The sequence below is a fragment of the Diceros bicornis genome, chromosome 27 (assembly GCF_020826845.1).
Source record: "Diceros bicornis minor isolate mBicDic1 chromosome 27, mDicBic1.mat.cur, whole genome shotgun sequence".
Taxonomy (NCBI): domain Eukaryota; kingdom Metazoa; phylum Chordata; class Mammalia; order Perissodactyla; family Rhinocerotidae; genus Diceros; species Diceros bicornis.
The window spans coordinates 21,371,704-21,384,060 of record NC_080766.1 but is presented as its reverse complement, the minus strand read 5'-3'; positions in this window follow the sequence as shown (position 1 = coordinate 21,384,060).

The window sequence follows — 12,357 nt, the reverse complement described above, 5'->3', positions numbered from 1 at the left end:
CCTCTTACTTGGTAGAGTGCGTGTGTCTTACCAAGGACAGTAAATCACTTGACACATTTTGCTCATTTGGTCTAATCAAATTTACAGGCCTGCCTCATCAGAGAAATTCTTAGTAGTCTGGGTCATGTCTGCATATTTTCTCTAAAGTAAAGGACAAATTATTACATTTCACACCTTCCAACCCAAGGAAGGATTTGGTAGGCAGAATAATGGGCTCCCAGAGATGTCCATGTTTTAGTCACTGGAATTGATGAATATGTTGCTGTATGTTGTAAAAAGGGTTTTACAGATGTGGTTAAGGACCTTAAGATGGACAGATTATTTCTGACTATCCTGGTGGGCCCAATTTAATCACATGAGTACAGAGAACTTTTCCCTGCTCTGGAGAGAGACATAATGAGGAAGCGAGGTTGGAAAAATGCAAAATGGCTGGCTTTGAGGACGGAGAAAAGAGGCTATGAACCAAGAATGTGAGCAGACTCTAGGAGCTGGAAAAGGCAAAGAAACGCATTCTTCCCTAATCATCCAGAAAGTAACACAGCCCTGCCAACACCTCAATTTTAGACCAGTAAGACTTGAGTCAGACTATTGACCTTCTACATCTGTAAGATAATAAATTTGTGTTGTTTTATCTCTCTGAGTCTGTGATAATTTGTTACAGCAGCAATAGGAAACTACCGCAAAGGAAGCACAAGGACTGGTAGCCTCTTCAGTTTTTGCAGGCCTCCATTGATCCGGCGTCTTCAGATTCCAGCCCTGTAAGTATTCTATCAGTTTCTGCAAGTGTACGTTGGTTAGGCACTGCAGCTCCTTTGGTATACAGATCTGGCCCTTTTTCCCTCCTCGAGCAGGTCCAGCACGAGGTTATGCTGTGACTTAACCCTACTTGTAAGCATAGCACAGCCGTCAGCAAATTTTTTTATACAAGGGGCTAGATAATAAGTATTGTGGCTTTGTGAGCCAAGAAGAAAATTGAAGGGTAATAAGCAGGTACTTATATATCTTTTTTTTTTTTTTCCAGCTTTCTATTTTCTCCAACTGAAAGTGATTAGTGGCTGGGGATGCAGCTCCAGCTCCAAAATCCCACCTTAGGAGTTCTCTCTTGAACCACTCTTTGTATCAATTCTTGCTGGTAGGGATTCCTAAGAAGTAGATCATGCATAAAGTTTAGCATGCAAGCAGTTTATTAGAGAGTAATTTTGGGGATCAATGCTTGTGGGGAAAGGAAGGAAGCAGGATTGGGAAAGGGAGAAATTGGGGTCTGATGTAGTCAACACAGGCTTCAGGTGAGCCTTCAGAAAGCTCAGAAACTGAGATAGCTCCTCAGAGTTGCTCTGAGTTTGAGTGAGGATACAGGCAGCCCCCATGGAAAGGGCATTACCTTGGCCCAATGGTTCTCTTCAGCCTAAGGCAATTTCCAGAGAATCCTGGCAGCTAAGGGCTGTTAGCCAGCAGCACTATCTATGACCAGGGGAAAAATTATTTCAGTCCCAAAAGATATCTAGGAGATGTGTTAGAGAATCTGCTACAGGATATTGTGATTTGCCCTTATATATGGAAAAAATTGCTTTGTGCTCTGGAACACGCAATTCCAGAGCAGAACAGCATTTTAATGAGCCACCTCATTAGCTAGCCTTAGTCCAGGAACATCTGTCTATAGTCTGAAGCTAATTAGTCTAAAATTTAAAAAATGGAAATTAGAAACGTAGGTAAAACTCTGTCAAATGAAGTATCTCCTGAATTCTTCCTTTGGAAGTTTGTCTATATTGTTGAGTAAATCTAAGGAAGAACACAGTTCCCTATCTAAAATATGTATTTATCCATGTGACTGAAGATAAATCAGATTATAAAGCTTACTGAATGCCACATGCCATTGTATTTTAACCCTATAGGTATTTCACTTTTTAAATACTAGGTGGATGTCAATATCAACACCTAAGATAAGATGTACTACAAGAAACACAGATAAGAATCAAGGCAAGGGGAAATTCAGCTGTAAATATGCTGTGGTTGAGGTGTCTGTGGCCATCCTCTTGAGATGTTTATAGTTTACTGTATGTGTTTGGGTTTAGAAGGAGTCTATCTTACAATGGATATTCGAGATTTATTTGGGGTTATTTAACAACTGATGCCGCTGAGTGGATGAGATGGGCCATGGAGTGTGTATAGAGTATTAAAAAAAAGAGAGATAAATCATTACAAAATCTAGAAAATGTTGAGGAATAACTTTCAGCTAGTCAGAGATCAAGGAAGAAAACAAGGAATTTATGTTTAAGGAAAGCAAAAAAAAAAAAGAAATTGTCATTTACAGCATCAAATAATCAGTGCTTTTAAAAAGTCAAATAAATCAAGCACTATAAAAATGTTATTGACTTTGTTAATCAGGAGATAATTAGTGACAGTTGGTGGTTTTAGTTACATGCAGTTGTAGGAGCAGAAATCAGTTTATCATATATTGAGATACAAAAATTGAAGTAATGTAAGTAGAGAACTAAGAAATTTTTCATAGAAGAGAAAAAAGGGATACACGTTTAGTAAATATTTGTGTCTTAAATTGAATACACAGCATCTGTAATAGGATACAAAAACTGTTCTGAGATATAATAGTTATTAAATTTTACATGAGGTACCTGTTGTGGCACAAGCAAAGTCAATTTGATAGTTACATCAGGCAGATCTTATGTTCCTTTTGATATGTAAAAGCAGCTGCCAATCATTAAGATACTCTCTGATTAACTCTTATAAAGAAAGCAACTTTCAGATCAAAATCTGGCACATGAGTAGACCTTTATTGTAAAAGCATTTACTTACAAGCAGGCACAAGTAATTCTTACATGATGTTTGGTAAGCTTACAGAAGTCCCAAATCTCTGTCCTCTTAGATGATCTGAATTTCCTTACCACTAAATCTCATTCAAGGCATCAAGGCAGTATTCAGTGGCAGGATTCATGACTTACAGGCTACATAATTTCACAAGAATCTTCTGAATCATTGGTTAGTCACTGACTGTCAAGAAATAGTGAGGAAGGCTTCTAGAATATTTCTGTCAATCAATATATCTTGAATACTTTCAGTTTTCTCCATTGAAAACACATTTCTAACATCCATTATATGAATAATATATATGAATAATATATATGAATAAGCCTCAAAATTCGCCAGTGAAATCCCATTTTTTGAAATTCATAACGTTAATTAGGAAACCTATTGTGTTTCCTGAGATTTAGAAAGCAGATGTTTTTTATCTTAGCCAGTCCCTGCAGGGTACCAGGCTTGGGATGTAGACTCCTAATAGGGGCAATCCATCACACCAAGAGTGTAGTTTAAGCTAACGGCATATTACACTCCATACTCTCTAGGGTGAAATATTTTAAAGTAAATTACAAACTAGTCTTCTCCAATAAATACTTCAATATTATTTCCTTAAAAAAAGAACATGTTTCCATACTAAAATATTTTCAAAACCAACAAAATTAGTAATAATTCCTTAGTAAAATATAATAATTGGACTATAGTTATATTTTTTCTCCTCTAGTCGCTCCTCCTGTATCTTTTGCAGCTGGTCAGTCCAAACCAGCCTGCAATTCCATATTATACTTTGCATCTGCTTTATCCCCTTTAATTTTTTGTTTTCAATGTTCCATAGGCTCTTTTCTCAGGTTGCTTTGACTTGCTGAAGAATGCGATCCTATTTTTCTGTGGAATTTTCTACTTTTTAATTTGTCTGATTCTTCCTTAGGGTATTGGTTAGTTAATCCCTTTATCCCTATAATTCCTCTAGACTGAAAGTCAAGTCTATCATAGGGAAGATGTCTATGTAACCAAACAGATTCAGCTACATGAACCAAATATCTCTCTGTGTTTGAGGGAGATTGGTTGGTGGTATCGTGAGGCAGCTGTTAGGTGACCCCTTCATGACTTGGCTGTCTTCTAACCTGTGCTAACTATGATAAAAGAAGGGGCTGTTGCACTAAATTCTATGATACTTCACAGTGCTAACAAAACCTATGGTCTTCCCTGCCCAACCCCTCACCCAAAAGTGTCTGTAACACAGAGGTGGACATATTTTATTTACTTCCTTTGGCAAGTTTGTCAGCTTCAGTGGCACCTTGATCAAAAGCTCATGCTAGATGCATCTTGAGTTGCAGAGACTGTGACAAATTGAAACTGATGAAGTTCAGGACACCCCCCCCCAATATGGCTCCTTGGCATATTACATATTTTAAGTTGAAGGAGTTTGAGCAAGCAGCATAAACAGGAAGGTCACTCTGACCTTCCCACACCCCCGCTTCCTCACCTCCCACCTTTCTCCCCTGAAACAGGTCATAAAACCTTCATGTGAGGCATGCTCTAAATATACTGGAAGGAAAGGAGCATCCTAAGTTCTGAAGACAAAGAGATGCCAAGAAGAATCCTAAAAAACAGGAGTTGCTAGGTTTCCGTCAGTTTATTACGGTTACCTCATACTCCTTAACCTATCATGTCCTCCACACCTGTGCACTGTTCATCAAGCCTAGCATAAAATACTCAGGTCTAACTGTTTCCTCGGGTCTTCATTTCCTTATAAAGGCTCCCGTGTCGTGTAAAACTTAGATTAAGTAAATCTATATGCGTTTCTCCTGTTAATCTGTCTTTGTCAGTTTATTTTTCGGACCCAGCCAGGGACCCTAAGAGGGTTGAGAAAAACTTTTTCTTCTCCTACAAAACTATGTCAGGAAGAAAGAACTTGGAGTGGGTGAGAACAGTATGTGTTAGCACATGAAAAAGACTTCTCAGAACCTCAGAACTATTCGGGAGACTGAAGGTCTGAGCATGAAAATTTAATTGCTATGGGAACAAATGGGATGTGGAGATGTTAAAATTTCTATACTAATGTTATTATCACTTTATTTTTGTTATATATAGCAAAGGCTCATGGGCATTCAGGTAATATACACATAAAGTGCATTTGTCCCAATATTAAAAAGCAACAAAGATAAAAGCTAAAATATGCATCAGGATAAAATATTTGTGAGTACTAATGTTGGAATGGAAAAACGTAAAAATAATCATAAAGTCATTAAAACATATAATATATAAATATAATAAATATATTAATATAGATGAAACTAGAGCCATACTGCTATTATTTGTTTGTTTAGTTTGTTGCTTTGCTCTGTAATGGGAACCCAGCAGTGTGCTGCTCTCTCTGCTCCAAATCCATCTTTCTATACATTCATCTGTGACCCTGGGAAGAGGACTGAGTGCAGTGCATTTCCCTAATTCCTTTTCCAGCGTGCTTCACATTAGATTCTATCAGTAGGGCACTAGGAGAAAATTGAAGGTAGGACAAGGGGAGATGGACTTCTGTGTCACTGTTGTTCCTGTGATTCCATCAGCAGCGCTTGAGCACTCCCAGCTACACTTCACCTCCTCCGCTGGCACACCACCCCAGTGCGACTCCAGCACTGTTTAGCACTCTGAAAACCAGTCTCCTTGTACCCACTTCGCAGTACAGGCAGCAGACAGATTGTATCCCCTGCTCAGAAGTCTGATCCCCAGCTGCAGGGGGCACCTCTTAAAAGCTCTTACATTTTTGTTTTCCTGGGTCTAAGGTTGTTACTATCTTTAGTTATTATTTCTGAATTATTTAGTTATTATTTCTGAATTATCTTCATGTTCTCTTTATAACCAATCTGTATATTAAGATGTATATTATGTGGATTAAATATTCTCTATTGAAATTTTCAGTATTATTTTTCTTCACTGACCTTAAGTGTGTTATAAGAGAAAATTTGCAGAAATATGACTGAATATAAAACTCGTGTATCCAAAAGTTTGGCATTGATATATATATATGTTTTTAAAATTTAAATTTCTTTTAATATTCAAATATTCACTGGGTATAATATGTTAGGTATTTGCATTTGTGCCAACCAATTGTTCTTAATTACATGGTCTAAAACGTCATTATAATTTTGTAAAACTACAGTCAAAAGAATATCTCTACCCGCAAAAATACAGCTAAAAATATTGATTTAATTATTACTTCAAATAGGTAAAATAGAACTACGATGACTATTTAATTCAAAACAATCTTCCAGTCAAATGAAGTATTTTCTATACATTACTTGAATACAATTTGAGGACTTTATAGCTAGAGGTATATTCGGGGAATAGAGGAGAGAAGGAACAGGATCAGACCCTGAAGAAATGTCCTTATTTAGAAAGGATATACACTACAGTTACTTCAGTTAAAATACAATGTTAAGTAATATTGTTAAATTTCCAGTGACTTAGGGTAAATCTTCATCTTCAGTACCATTGCAGACAGAAATCATTACAAAAATTGGATTAAGTCGGGTGATAAAAGTGAATGAACAAACTGATTTTTCAGAACACCTGTTATTCTGGAAAAGCAAAGAGCACTTAGCAAACTGTATGTTTTTATAATGACCTTTTCAACTCAATCAAGTCAATTCATTCTTTGAATCCAGAGCATATATAGGTGCAACATGGGAATCCCCAGAAAAAGCAATCAGGGACCAGCCCTGTGGCCTAGTGGTTAAGTTTGGCACACTCTGCTTTGGATGCTTGGATTTGGTTCCTGAGCACAGACCTATGACACTCAACAGCAGCCATGCTGTGGTGGTGACCCACATACAAAATAGAGGAAGATTAGAGCAGATGTTAGCTCAGGGTGAACCTTCCTCAGGAAAAAAAATAATAATAATAAAGTAATCAGATAGATAGACCACACACCCACACGCACACAAACACACACAAACTCAGACACAAATGAGATTTTCAAAGCAACACTGAAATTTGTTTACAAATCTCTAAATATTTTCAGGAATAAATGATTAAATGTCTCCTGAATGTGTACTGATACAAAACATTGGCATTCAAGTTCAAAGTTAGGAAGCATGGATGTTTGGAAACAGACTATGTGCAACATGATGACCTTTTGAACAGTGATACTGCTGATTAATATGCTAACAAATATATTAAGATGTAGAATGGTCCAATGTCATCTTAATTTTAATCAAGTATTAATTAGCCAGTCAAAAAGATTTCAGAGAATATATAAAAACCAAAACCACAACAACAAAAAACCCAAAAATTGTGAGTGGGAATAAGGAGTGAGGAAATTACAAAATAATACATATTTGTTGTGAGTAAAAGTAACTTGAGTCCAAACGCCAGAGATCTTATTACAGAGGAATTAAAAAAAAAATACTTTTTAAACTTTTTCTTCAAAATAGCAAATACCAGCCTCAATACCAAAATAGAATGAATGACTACTGTAACAAGCATTGAGGATTACAGAAATATGGCCAGCTGAAAGTGTGAAATAAGAAATATACTGTGCTCTAATGGAAAATTGAAATTTTTATATATATTCCATAAAATAACATATATTTTAAAATTACATATATATGAATATAATTACATATATATAAAATTCAGTATATAATTAATGAATGCTTCTGGAAGATGTTTCATGTTTATCCTAAGACTTAGCATCCACTTGAAAAGAGCACCATAGGGTCGGCCCCGTGGCTTAGTGGTTAAGTGAGCTCGCTCCACTACTGGTGGCCTGGGTTCAGATCCCGGGTGCTCACTGATGCACCACTTCTCCGGCCATGGTAAGGCCACGTCCCACATAGAGCAACTAGAAGGATGTGCAACTATGACATACAACTATCTGCTGGGGCTTTGGGGAAAAAAAGGAGGAGGATTGGCAGTGGATGTTAGCTCAGAGCCAGTCTTCCTCAGCAAAAAGAGGAGGATTAGCATGGATGTTAGCTCAGGGCTGATCTTCCTCACAAAAAAAAAAATAAAGAAAAGAAAAAAGCACCATGTACTTCCTGTCAAACAACAACAGGATACCTGCACTGGAGAAGAGAATAGGGAAAGAAAGGAAAGTATTCCAAAGAACGATAATGTTTCCAAATATAGCTGTGTTAAAATTCTGCTTAAAACTGCCCTTGGACTTGACTTTATATAGGAAGACTACAAACAGAATTCAAAGGTAGCGACTGAGTTTTACTTATGCTGTATGTCTAGGCCCAGAGAAAATTCTCTAAAACGGGTAATCTAATTTTCAGTACCCCATCCAGTTTAAGAAGATTAAATATATTTAAATTCAATGAGCATTTACACACACAGAAAAATACAAGTAGACAATAGGAAATATCCTAGGTACTGATATACATAACTACATATACACCTATGAAATCACTTGAGGGTTCTTACATTCTCAGGAGTTTTGGGGTCACACACACAGACACAGACACAGATACACACCCCCAAACTCTTAGACACAAATAAGGTTTTCAAAGCAACACTGAAGCATATATATATAAATATATATATATATACCTATGTATACAAACATATATATCTCTCTCTATATATATATATCTATATATATATATATATACACACACACACGTATATGTATATATACACACACATACACACACACACATATATATATACACACACACACAGTTAATTGGTATATCCATGTTACACATTGGGATAAAATGCATTGGATAGGAATATGTAGATAAATCAGAGAAAATTTGAACTCAAGTTTTCAGGTTCCAACACCAGGCCAGTGTATTTTTGCCTAGATAATTATTTCCTCAAATCAACAACTACATTCCTCTGTTCTTTTCTTCATCTTCACAGTCTTTGATAACATTTTTAAACCACTTCCAGAAAAGAAGTAATCTTCTCCCCTACACTTTTGACAAAGTTTATTTATTGTATTCAAGTTCTATAATTAGATTACTAATAATATAATACATAGTTTTGAAGAAAACAAAGTTTACAAAGTCAATTAACATCCTCATGAGTCTAGCTATTTGTCTGCTTTTATATACATATAATCGTTTGGGGCTGTAAAAATTAAGAGAGAATACTCAACTGTTTGAGTAACCACGTAAAAAAATACAGTGCCTAAAGGACGATACATTTAACTGTATACAAAGTATGGCATGTCATTAAAGATCCCTTCAATAATAAATCACTTTTACCAGATGGTATTCCATCTGACTACCATCAATAATGGACACCTTTGGTGGTACCTAAGATGGCAGACCTGTTTCATTATAATGTTGCATTTGGACATTTGCCAAAGAAAGTAAAAGAGACAAGTCAGCAGCTTGTAAACATAATCATGGAATTCTTCCACATTTCCTATTTCCAGTCACAAAAAGAAATTTTTCCCATGTGGAACCAGGCAAAAGAGAAACTCACATGGATTTGCAGAATTTAAATTACTTATTATAACAACAAACCCTCAAATCTAATTCCCTATTCAAGAATTTATTTGCATCTTAATTGGAATAGGAATATTTTCATGAATAAGAATTATAAAATCATACATTATTAGAAATTAAAAACTTAATTTAGGGGCCGGCCCGGTGGCGCAAGCGGTTAAGTGCGCGCGCTCCGCTGCGGCGGCCCGGGGTTCGCTGGTTCGGATCCCGGGCGCGCACCGAAGTACTGCTTGGTAAGCCATGCTGTGGCGGCGTCCCATATAAAGTGGAGGAAGATAGGCACGGATGTTAGCCCAGGGCCATCTTCCTCAGCAAAAAAAAAGAGGAGGATTGGCGGATGTTAGCTCAGGGCTGATCTCCTCACAAAAAAAAATAAAAAAAAAAAAAAAAAAAAAAAAAAAAAAAAAAAAACTTAATTTATAATTAAATGAGTTAATAGTTTCAGTTTAAATTAGTCTACTTTTCTACCATAAGCTTTTTTTTCTAACTCTCTACATGACCCATTGAGAATTTAAAATTGCTCATAAAATACCCTTATACAGTTTCTAAAATATAGATTTATTTTTCTTGTAAAAGATCACCTTTTTCAGTTTCAGGTCATATTGGGAGAAAAATAAAAGACATTTTCATTGTTATTGATTAAAGTGCTGTGTTTGCATAGAAATAAGTAGCAACAGAGAAATGTAGGCAGGAAGGTAACTAACAATAAAACACAGCATGTGATTTTCATTTTTGTTTTTATAGGTTATAATTTGCTAGCCTACAATGACTCTACTCTGACTTATAATTGAAGCCATGGCTACACAAAGTTGGTAAAATACTAAATTCTATTTAGTTTTAATTAACCAGTAATCTAAACAGTTTGAATGTTGTTGAGTATTTTATCTAGCCCTGAACTTCTTAGTAAACAAAGCAAACCTGCTTCTTAAATTTTCCTCTCCTTCAGAACCAAAATTACTATTTAATAAGTAAATATATTACTAGGCAGCTCCTGAATGACACAATTCAAGCTTGTTTCTATGATTTGAATAGAGTTTTAACTCATTTTGCAGTAACAGAATCAGAGACTGGAGTAAAAATATTTGAACGGCTCTAGGAATGATGGGCTTTATACGTAAAGAAATCAAAATGATTGGTAGAAATTCTTCATACCCAAGCATTAGGGGTTTGTGTGACCTCAAAGCAACCAGTACCTTAATGTCTTGGGCAGTTCATTAAACAAAGCTCAGTTGAGTATTTTGAATAGTGGAGATTCAAATTCGTAGAGTCATGTCAACATTTGTACCACAGGAATAGCTCAAAGACAAAGCAATTTTCTACACGGTGTCAACCTACAAAAACAGAAACCAGTTCAAGAGGCAAAGCGTTTATTTGGAACAAAAGAATGGCAATCAGGGAGCATAGATTCAAGTAGAAACCCAAATAGTGTCCCAATTGCAGGAGAGGGGCTCAGGGGAAAAGGGAGGAAGATGACGTAAGTTGTATTAAAGAAGAGTTCATCAGTGCTACATGAGATAAGGCTAGGTCTGTACTTCATAGATTGGCTTGAGATTTGGTCATCAGGCAAAAGGCTAGATTTGTACTTCATTGATTGGTCAGTGATTAGGTCATCAGCAAAGTCCAATTTCAACAGTCCTTACAAACAGGATATTCTTATCCTTACTGACTTCTTGGAATGTTGGGGGTTTGGTCCACTTTGGAAGATTATGGAAAACAAGACATGTGAGGCAATTCCTCTGAAATGGCTGCTCTGGCTCTATTTTAGCATGGCTCCACTCATGTCATCTTTCACAATGGGAATAACTATGTTTACATATTTTTAAAAATATATTAATGTACTTTTATCTCTCATCCTTCTATATATACCTATTTCTATTTTGCCTGAGACATCCATCTGCCTCAGGAAAGATTAAAATTGGGAGAACAAAAATGCAAAGAGAAAGAAAGCGTCAATATTCATCTTGTGACAGTAGTTAAGGCCAGAGAAAGAAGATGATCTTGAACTTGAAACAATTTTAAGAGAAATTTTTCCCGACTTTTTTATGCTTTCATTAACATACCAAAGACAAGTCTTGATGTACTTCACAGAGTTTTTACAACGGAGCTTAGAATAAAGATAAAACAAGATACCATAAAAGGAAATTTCCTTCTATACAAAACAGGGAAGACCCACTCCCGCAGGACCCAATGGAAAACAGAAAAAGAATTGATCGCTTAGATTAGTCAGAGACAAGGTCCTCACCTGTCTTCTTCATCAGCAAACGATTCCTGTTTTAAAGCCTGAAACTTGAAAGATGAGAAACTTGAAGGACAAAAAGCCTGCAAATAGGTGTGGAGATGACATAAGCACTTTATTTCTAAAGGTCTGCTGAAAATAATTTCAGTGACTATTTACTCAGTTCTCTCGAAGACAGCACCTACAATGTATGCCTTAGGACACTGGTGTTTAATTATCCCCCATAACCTCGTTGAGAAAGGCTTTATCTAGAAGAGCCTATTCATTTTATAGGTCATCAAGTATAACTTGGCTGAAGAGAGATAGGGCAGGGTTAGCACAGGGAGGGTCCTAATTTCCTGCGTCCAATTTATGGCAGACTAAATTCTGAGTTTCCTCCATTTCAGAGAGGAGATACAGAAGCATTAAGAGACAAGTTGGACCAGAAAAGGCTTGTGTAACATTCTGATTAATAAATACAGCTTTATGTAAGAGAGAGTAAAAAATAAAACTTTTGTTTTCAATTGGAATAGGTAAAGGTAAAGAACTTAGAATTGCTACAGTTTCCCAAGAATACAGTGTATATTATATGTGTAGTTTATCATAGTTTCTTCTCAGCTCTATTTTATACTGAGTTTTTACATGGTTAAGAGAATTCTACTTTTTTGTGTTATCAGAATAAAACATACGTTACTATTGATCTGGGATCAATGGCCCACGTTTCTTCAATGAATTATCCTGATACAAATATATAAAGAAATCATAAATTTGATACAATAAAAGGAAGGAAAGAGAGAAAGACAGAGAGAGAGGAGACAGAAGGAATCTATTAGTAGATAGGAAACTTTTAAAAAGCTTAACTTTGATGGA